Raw genomic sequence first — 7,954 nt, 5'->3', positions numbered from 1 at the left:
TTTCGGGAGAAGGGACGTCCGCGCGCGAAGCAGGCGTTCCGGAAGGGCGCGGGCCAGAAGGAAGAGATTCATCACTTTCACCAGGACTTCGTGCGGCAGGCGCCGCAACTCCGCTGGGGTAAGGCCGTCCGGCCCAGCTGCTGATCCCCTGGGCGGCAACGCGGCGGCGACCTCCTCATGTGTGACCGGCCCCCATAGGCACTCAAGAGCGACAGGCTCCGAGTGCGGGAGGACGCGGTCACGAATGAAGCCCGCGGTGGAGACGGGCTTCTTCGTGAAGAGGTCCGCCCAGAAGTCCAGCAGACCAGGGATGGCAGGTGGCGGCTGGAGCAGGGTGCCATCCAAGAGGCCGCGCACGCAACGTGCACGCGACCGTCGGAAGGCATCCTGCGTTCTCGCGTATTCCCAGCGGCGCCGCTTGCGCTTCTGCGTCGGCGGCGCGGCAGGCGGCCGCTTCGATGGTTGGCGCGGCCGCTGTGTCCTGGTGATCGATCTCTCCCCTCTGGACCCGACCGACGCAAGGGCATCCGGGAGCATGCCCAGGATGACATCGGGCGGCGTGCCCCGCCCCAGACCTATGACTCGATCCAGGGCAGAGAAACGCTGGGCGGAAGCAGGTAGCCCCGCCAGATGCTCCCAGATGGCGGCGTCAGTCGGCCCCTCCGGCAGCGGCCCGGTGGTGTCGGCCGCGAAGTCCTCGGCTGCGTCGACGGGCGGCGCAGCGGCCTCGCCCGCGTCAGGCAGCGGGCTCGCTGCTCCCCGGCGGGACGCCGGCTCTTCCCCCCGACCGATCTCAAGTGCCTCCATGAACTGGCGGACAAGCTGCTTGTGGGCAGCTTGCCGCCGTCGGCACTTGATTGCCTCAAGCGTTCGGTCGGGGAACATTCTGATGAGTTCTTGATTAACAAAGAAGAACCGGGCGTCCCTCTCAAGGAACAGTTCGGCCTCTGCCTTGGCGAGCGACAGGACTTCTTCCTCCGTCCACCTCGCGCGATGCCTCTCCGTCACGATCTCCGCGTTGGCGGCCGCAAGATGTTGGCGGCGGCGATGGACCCCGAGACCATTCTTGGTGGTGAAGCTGCGGTGGCACTCACTACAGGCGTATACAGCTGCAAAAGTTACAAGATTTTCGGCACGGCCGGTTGGCCGGCTAGGTGCTGGGGGAGTTGGGGTGGCACCTTCAGCGGAAGGGCCACCACTTATTCTTTGATTACTGCCCCCAACTAAAAAAGGGATAATGCGAGGGGGGGCTGGTAACCCCCCCAAGCCCCTGGTGCGGTCTTCCACTCTGCGAAAATCAGCGGGCCCACGAGAAGGGGAGAAGACCGCAGGAGAGGAGAGGCTAAGAGGGCTAGGCCCATGTATTGCGCATCACTCTCCCTGTAACTATAACCCAAGGAAGGCACCTCGCAGCAGCAGCGCGACTACATCAAGACCGCACTTCGAAAAGCCAAGTCCGGATGCAGCCACACCGCCGCCACTTGGCCATATTAAGAGAAGTCATAGTTAACTCACGCCGTTTACCCGCGCCTTGCTTGAATTTCTTCAACGTTGACATTCAAAGAGCACTGGGCAGGAATCGCTTTTGGACGGAGGCTGGATACTGAACGGGGTACCCCCCACAAGCACCAACCACGCGACCCGACTCCTGGGAACCCCAGTTAACGAGTAGACGTGAGTGTCACCGTACCACAGCAGGGTGGTCACCGACGAGAACCGCCAGATCACTTACCCAGCCGGACCTGTGGGATGACTTTCGTATTACGCCCGAACCCCAGGCGGCAGGGACACTAGGGACGCGGCGGAAAGAACAACGCCGCCACCTAGTGTGGGAGTAGTCACCGGGGACGACACCCGGCGGCCGCCAGAAATGAAGGCGCAGGCAGTCGGCACTGATATATGAAAATGGGCCGTTCGCCAAACGCACAACAAAAACCTACCAGGCGGCCGCCACGGAAACAATAGCCACAGGACCTGCGTCCCAGGTGCAGTGAGAAAGGTTAGAACCACCAGTCTCGGTCGCACCTATGCCCCTCCGTGAAGCGGTTACTGTGCGGGTGTACCCGATGGGTTAATGACCAGTCACCCTGAAGGGGATACCTGGACGGCGCCCGAATGAAGTCCAATGGAGTGGAAATCACAGGGCGTCAACACCCGCTAGGGCCATCGCAATGCTTTGTTTTAATTAGACAGTCGGATTCCCCCAGTCCGTGCCAGTTCTGAGTTGATCGTTGAATGGCGGCCGAAGAGAATCCGCGCACCCGCGCGCCCCCGGAGGAGCACGCTAAGGCGGACGCGGCCTCGCAGCAAGGAAGATCCGTGGGAGGCCAAGGCACGGGACCGAGCTCGGATCCTGCACGCAGGTTGAAGCACCGGGGCGCGAACGCCGCGCAGGCGCGCGCATCCTGCACCGCCGGCCAGCACGAGGCCGACCAACGGCGAGAGCAGACCACGCCCGCGCTAAACGCCCGCACTTACCGGCACCCCTACGGCACTCACCTCGCCCAGGCGCTGACCCACTTCCCGACCAAGCCCGACACGCCCCGATCCTCAGAGCCAATCCTTATCCCGAAGTTACGGATCCAATTTGCCGACTTCCCTTACCTACATTATTCTATCGACTAGAGGCTCTTCACCTTGGAGACCTGCTGCGGATATGGGTACGAACCGGCGCGACACCTCCACGTGGCCCTCTCCCGGATTTTCAAGGTCCGAGGGGAAGATCGGGACACCGCCGCAACTGCGGTGCTCTTCGCGTTCCAAACCCTATCTCCCTGCTAGAGGATTCCAGGGAACTCGAACGCTCATGCAGAAAAGAAAACTCTTCCCCGATCTCCCGACGGCGTCTCCGGGTCCTTTTGGGTTACCCCGACGAGCATCTCTAAAAGAGGGGCCCGACTTGTATCGGTTCCGCTGCCGGGTTCCGGAATAGGAACCGGATTCCCTTTCGCCCAACGGGGGCCAGCACAAAGTGCATCATGCTATGACGGCCCCCATCAACATCGGATTTCTCCTAGGGCTTAGGATCGACTGACTCGTGTGCAACGGCTGTTCACACGAAACCCTTCTCCGCGTCAGCCCTCCAGGGCCTCGCTGGAGTATTTGCTACTACCACCAAGATCTGCACCGACGGCGGCTCCAGGCAGGCTCACGCCCAGACCCTTCTGCGCCCACCGCCGCGACCCTCCTACTCGTCAGGGCTTCGCGGCCGGCCGCAAGGACCGGCCATGACTGCCAGACTGACGGCCGAGTATAGGCACGACGCTTCAGCGCCATCCATTTTCAGGGCTAGTTGCTTCGGCAGGTGAGTTGTTACACACTCCTTAGCGGATTCCGACTTCCATGGCCACCGTCCTGCTGTCTTAAGCAACCAACGCCTTTCATGGTTTCCCATGAGCGTCGATTCGGGCGCCTTAACTCGGCGTTTGGTTCATCCCACAGCGCCAGTTCTGCTTACCAAAAGTGGCCCACTTGGCACTCCGATCCAAGTCGTTTGCTCGCGGCTTCAGCATATCAAGCAAGCCGGAGATCTCACCCATTTAAAGTTTGAGAATAGGTTGAGGTCGTTTCGGCCCCAAGGCCTCTAATCATTCGCTTTACCGGATGAGACTCGTACGAGCACCAGCTATCCTGAGGGAAACTTCGGAGGGAACCAGCTACTAGATGGTTCGATTAGTCTTTCGCCCCTATACCCAGCTCCGACGATCGATTTGCACGTCAGAATCGCTACGGACCTCCATCAGGGTTTCCCCTGACTTCGTCCTGGCCAGGCATAGTTCACCATCTTTCGGGTCCCAACGTGTACGCTCTAGGTGCGCCTCACCTCGCAATGAGGACGAGACGCCCCGGGAGTGCGGAGGCCGCCGCCCCGTGAAGGGCGGGGAAGCCCCATCCTCCCTCGGCCCGCGCAAGGCGAGACCTTCACTTTCATTACGCCTTTAGGTTTCGTACAGCCCAATGACTCGCGCACATGTTAGACTCCTTGGTCCGTGTTTCAAGACGGGTCGTGAAATTGTCCAAAGCTGAAGCGCCGCTGACGGGAGCGATTATTCCGCCCGAGAGCATCCCGAGCCAACAGCGGCGCGGGTCCGGGGCCGGGCCAGGTAGGTCCGTCATCCGGGAAGAACCGCGCGCGCTTGCCGGGAGCCCGAGCGCCCAAAGGGGCGAATCGACTCCTCCAGATATACCGCCGGGCAGCCAGCCAGGACACCGGGGCTCTGCCCAACAGACGCGAACCGAGGCCCGCGGAAGGACAGGCTGCGCACCCGGGCCGTAGGCCGGCACCCAGCGGGTCGCGACGTCCTACTAGGGGAGAAGTGCGGCCCACCGCACACCGGAACGGCCCCGCCCCGCGGCGAGTGGAAAGGCAACCGGACACGACCCCGCCGCGGATTGCTCCGCGCGGGCGGCCGGCCCCATCTGCCGAGGGCGGAGGCCAGTGGCCGGATGGGCGTGAATCTCACCCGTTCGACCTTTCGGACTTCTCACGTTTACCCCAGAACGGTTTCACGTACTTTTGAACTCTCTCTTCAAAGTTCTTTTCAACTTTCCCTCACGGTACTTGTTCGCTATCGGTCTCGTGGTCATATTTAGTCTCAGATGGAGTTTACCACCCACTTGGAGCTGCACTCTCAAGCAACCCGACTCGAAGGAGAGGTCCCGCCGACGCTCGCACCGGCCGCTACGGGCCTGGCACCCTCTACGGGCCGTGGCCTCATTCAAGTTGGACTTGGGCTCGGCGCGAGGCGTCGGGGTAGTGGACCCTCCCAAACACCACATGCCACGACAGGCGGCAGCCTGCGGGGTTCGGTGCTGGACTCTTCCCTGTTCGCTCGCCGCTACTGGGGGAATCCTTGTTAGTTTCTTTTCCTCCGCTTAGTAATATGCTTAAATTCAGCGGGTAGTCTCGCCTGCTCTGAGGTCGTTGTACGAGGTGTCGCACGCCACACCGCCAGCCGGCTGTGCACGCTACCGAGTAAGTACCGGTATGCGAACCGCCAGGCGACGGGCGCGCATCGCACGTTTAAGGAGACGCGGCCGGCCCCACAGGCGGCCACGACACTCCCAGGTCTGCGAAGCGGGGCAAACGCCGCGCGCTTCAGTATACGTAGCCGACCCTCAGCCAGACGTGGCCCGGGAACGGAATCCATGGACCGCAATGTGCGTTCGAAACGTCGATGTTCATGTGTCCTGCAGTTCACATGTCGACGCGCAATTTGCTGCGTTCTTCATCGACCCACGAGCCGAGTGATCCACCGTCCTGGGTGATCTTTTCATAGTTTCCACTATCTCTTTCAAGACAGTTGCATAGGCGGGACTGAGGCGTGTGGCGGCCCCTGTTCCAGCGTTCAGTGTCCAACGGCCTCACGGCCGATGGGCGTCGTACGGCTCCACACCGGAGCGGACAGGCAGTCGGGCGAAAGTCATTCAAAACCGGCGCCAGGCGCCAGGTGCCGCAGGCCAGCCGCTCCAGCGCTTCAGCGCTCGTACCACACAACATTGCCGTTAGTTTTGAGACGAACGCGTGGTTCCGCACGCGGCGCACGGCTACTGCGAGCCGTACAGGTAGCGTGTTGCGCGACACGACACGCACATCGAAAGACATGCAGTCTAGTCGGTAATGATCCTTCCGCAGGTTCACCTACGGAAACCTTGTTACGACTTTTACTTCCTCTAAATGATCAAGTTTGGTCATCTTTCCGGTAGCATCGGCAACGACAGAGTCAATGCCGCGTACCAGTCCGAAGACCTCACTAAATCATTCAATCGGTAGTAGCGACGGGCGGTGTGTACAAAGGGCAGGGACGTAATCAACGCGAGCTTATGACTCGCGCTTACTGGGAATTCCTCGTTCATGGGGAACAATTGCAAGCCCCAATCCCTAGCACGAAGGAGGTTCAGCGGGTTACCCCGACCTTTCGGCCTAGGAAGACACGCTGATTCCTTCAGTGTAGCGCGCGTGCGGCCCAGAACATCTAAGGGCATCACAGACCTGTTATTGCTCAATCTCGTGCGGCTAGAAGCCGCCTGTCCCTCTAAGAAGAAAAGTAATCGCTGACAGCACGAAGGATGTCACGCGACTAGTTAGCAGGCTAGAGTCTCGTTCGTTATCGGAATTAACCAGACAAATCGCTCCACCAACTAAGAACGGCCATGCACCACCACCCACCGAATCAAGAAAGAGCTATCAATCTGTCAATCCTTCCGGTGTCCAGGCCTGGTGAGGTTTCCCGTGTTGAGTCAAATTAAGCCGCAGGCTCCACTCCTGGTGGTGCCCTTCCGTCAATTCCTTTAAGTTTCAGCTTTGCAACCATACTTCCCCCGGAACCCAAAAGCTTTGGTTTCCCGGAGGCTGCCCGCCGAGTCATCGGAGGAACTGCGGCGGATCGCTGGCTGGCATCGTTTATGGTTAGAACTAGGGCGGTATCTGATCGCCTTCGAACCTCTAACTTTCGTTCTTGATTAATGAAAACATACTTGGCAAATGCTTTCGCTTCTGTTCGTCTTGCGACGATCCAAGAATTTCACCTCTAACGTCGCAATACGAATGCCCCCGCCTGTCCCTATTAATCATTACCTCGGGTTCCGAAAACCAACAAAATAGAACCGAGGTCCTATTCCATTATTCCATGCACACAGTATTCAGGCGGGCTTGCCTGCTTTAAGCACTCTAATTTGTTCAAAGTAAACGTGCCGGCCCACCGAGACACTCAATAAAGAGCACCCTGGTAGGATTTCAACGGGGTCCGCCTCGGGACGCACGAGCACGCACGAGGCGGTCGCACGCCTTCGGCTCGCCCCACCGGCAGGACGTCCCACGATACATGCCAGTTAAACACCGACGGGCGGTGAACCAACAGCGTGGGACACAAATCCAACTACGAGCTTTTTAACCGCAACAACTTTAATATACGCTATTGGAGCTGGAATTACCGCGGCTGCTGGCACCAGACTTGCCCTCCAATAGATACTCGTTAAAGGATTTAAAGTGTACTCATTCCGATTACGGGGCCTCGGATGAGTCCCGTATCGTTATTTTTCGTCACTACCTCCCCGTGCCGGGAGTGGGTAATTTGCGCGCCTGCTGCCTTCCTTGGATGTGGTAGCCGTTTCTCAGGCTCCCTCTCCGGAATCGAACCCTGATTCCCCGTTACCCGTTACAACCATGGTAGGCGCAGAACCTACCATCGACAGTTGATAAGGCAGACATTTGAAAGATGCGTCGCCGGTACGAGGACCGTGCGATCAGCCCAAAGTTATTCAGAGTCACCAAGGCAAACGGACCGGACGAGCCGACCGATTGGTTTTGATCTAATAAAAGCGTCCCTTCCATCTCTGGTCGGGACTCTGTTTGCATGTATTAGCTCTAGAATTACCACAGTTATCCAAGTAACGTGGGTACGATCTAAGGAACCATAACTGATTTAATGAGCCATTCGCGGTTTCACCTTAATGCGGCTTGTACTGAGACATGCATGGCTTAATCTTTGAGACAAGCATATGACTACTGGCAGGATCAACCAGGGAGCTGCGTCAACTAGAGCTGAGCAGCCGGCCGCCCGGGAGTGTGTCCCGGGGGCCCACGCGAACACGCAAGCGTCCGCTCAATTATTCTGCAAACAGGAGGAGGCTGAGCTCCCCTGCACAACACACCTCGAAACCCTCTCAGGTCCCGGCGGCGCGCAGCGCCGTCCTAAGTACTTGGTCGGGTTCGAGAGAGGCGCAATCGCCCGGAGTTAGGCGAGTAGACGCTTTAGGTGCGACCACCCGTGCTCCCAACTGAGCTTGCCGCTGCCGACAGAGGCCCGGGAGCGTGCTGTTGTGGCATTGCCGGCGGGAGACAACACGCGCCACCTACGGTGACCGGCAGCTCCAACGCCAGCGCCACAGAAGGACAAAAGCCCCACTTGGGTGCCGAAACGAACTCTCCCAGCACAGCGCACGCGCCAACACG

The 7,954-nt window shown here is 59.5% G+C and overlaps 2 non-coding genes and 1 pseudogene across 2 annotated transcripts; all 3 read right to left on the bottom strand.

Moving 5' to 3' along the window:
• LOC126475642 (large subunit ribosomal RNA) overlaps positions 1–4,924 on the bottom strand; it is an 8,502-nt pseudogene extending 3,578 nt beyond the window's left edge.
• A 188-nt stretch (positions 4,925–5,112) lies between these two features.
• On the bottom strand, positions 5,113–5,267 carry LOC126476436 (5.8S ribosomal RNA). The gene has a single exon (XR_007586971.1). It is a non-coding gene; the product is annotated as a 5.8S ribosomal RNA (ribosomal RNA).
• A 351-nt stretch (positions 5,268–5,618) lies between these two features.
• LOC126476853 (small subunit ribosomal RNA) lies at positions 5,619–7,527 on the bottom strand. The gene has a single exon (XR_007587289.1). It is a non-coding gene; the product is annotated as a small subunit ribosomal RNA (ribosomal RNA).
• Positions 7,528–7,954: the final 427 nt, after the last annotated feature.

Source organism: Schistocerca serialis, chromosome 4, assembly GCF_023864345.2.
Source record: "Schistocerca serialis cubense isolate TAMUIC-IGC-003099 chromosome 4, iqSchSeri2.2, whole genome shotgun sequence".
NCBI lineage: Eukaryota > Metazoa > Arthropoda > Insecta > Orthoptera > Acrididae > Schistocerca > Schistocerca serialis.
Note: the sequence above shows the minus strand (reverse complement) of the source record. Positions and strands in the feature narration are given on the sequence as shown.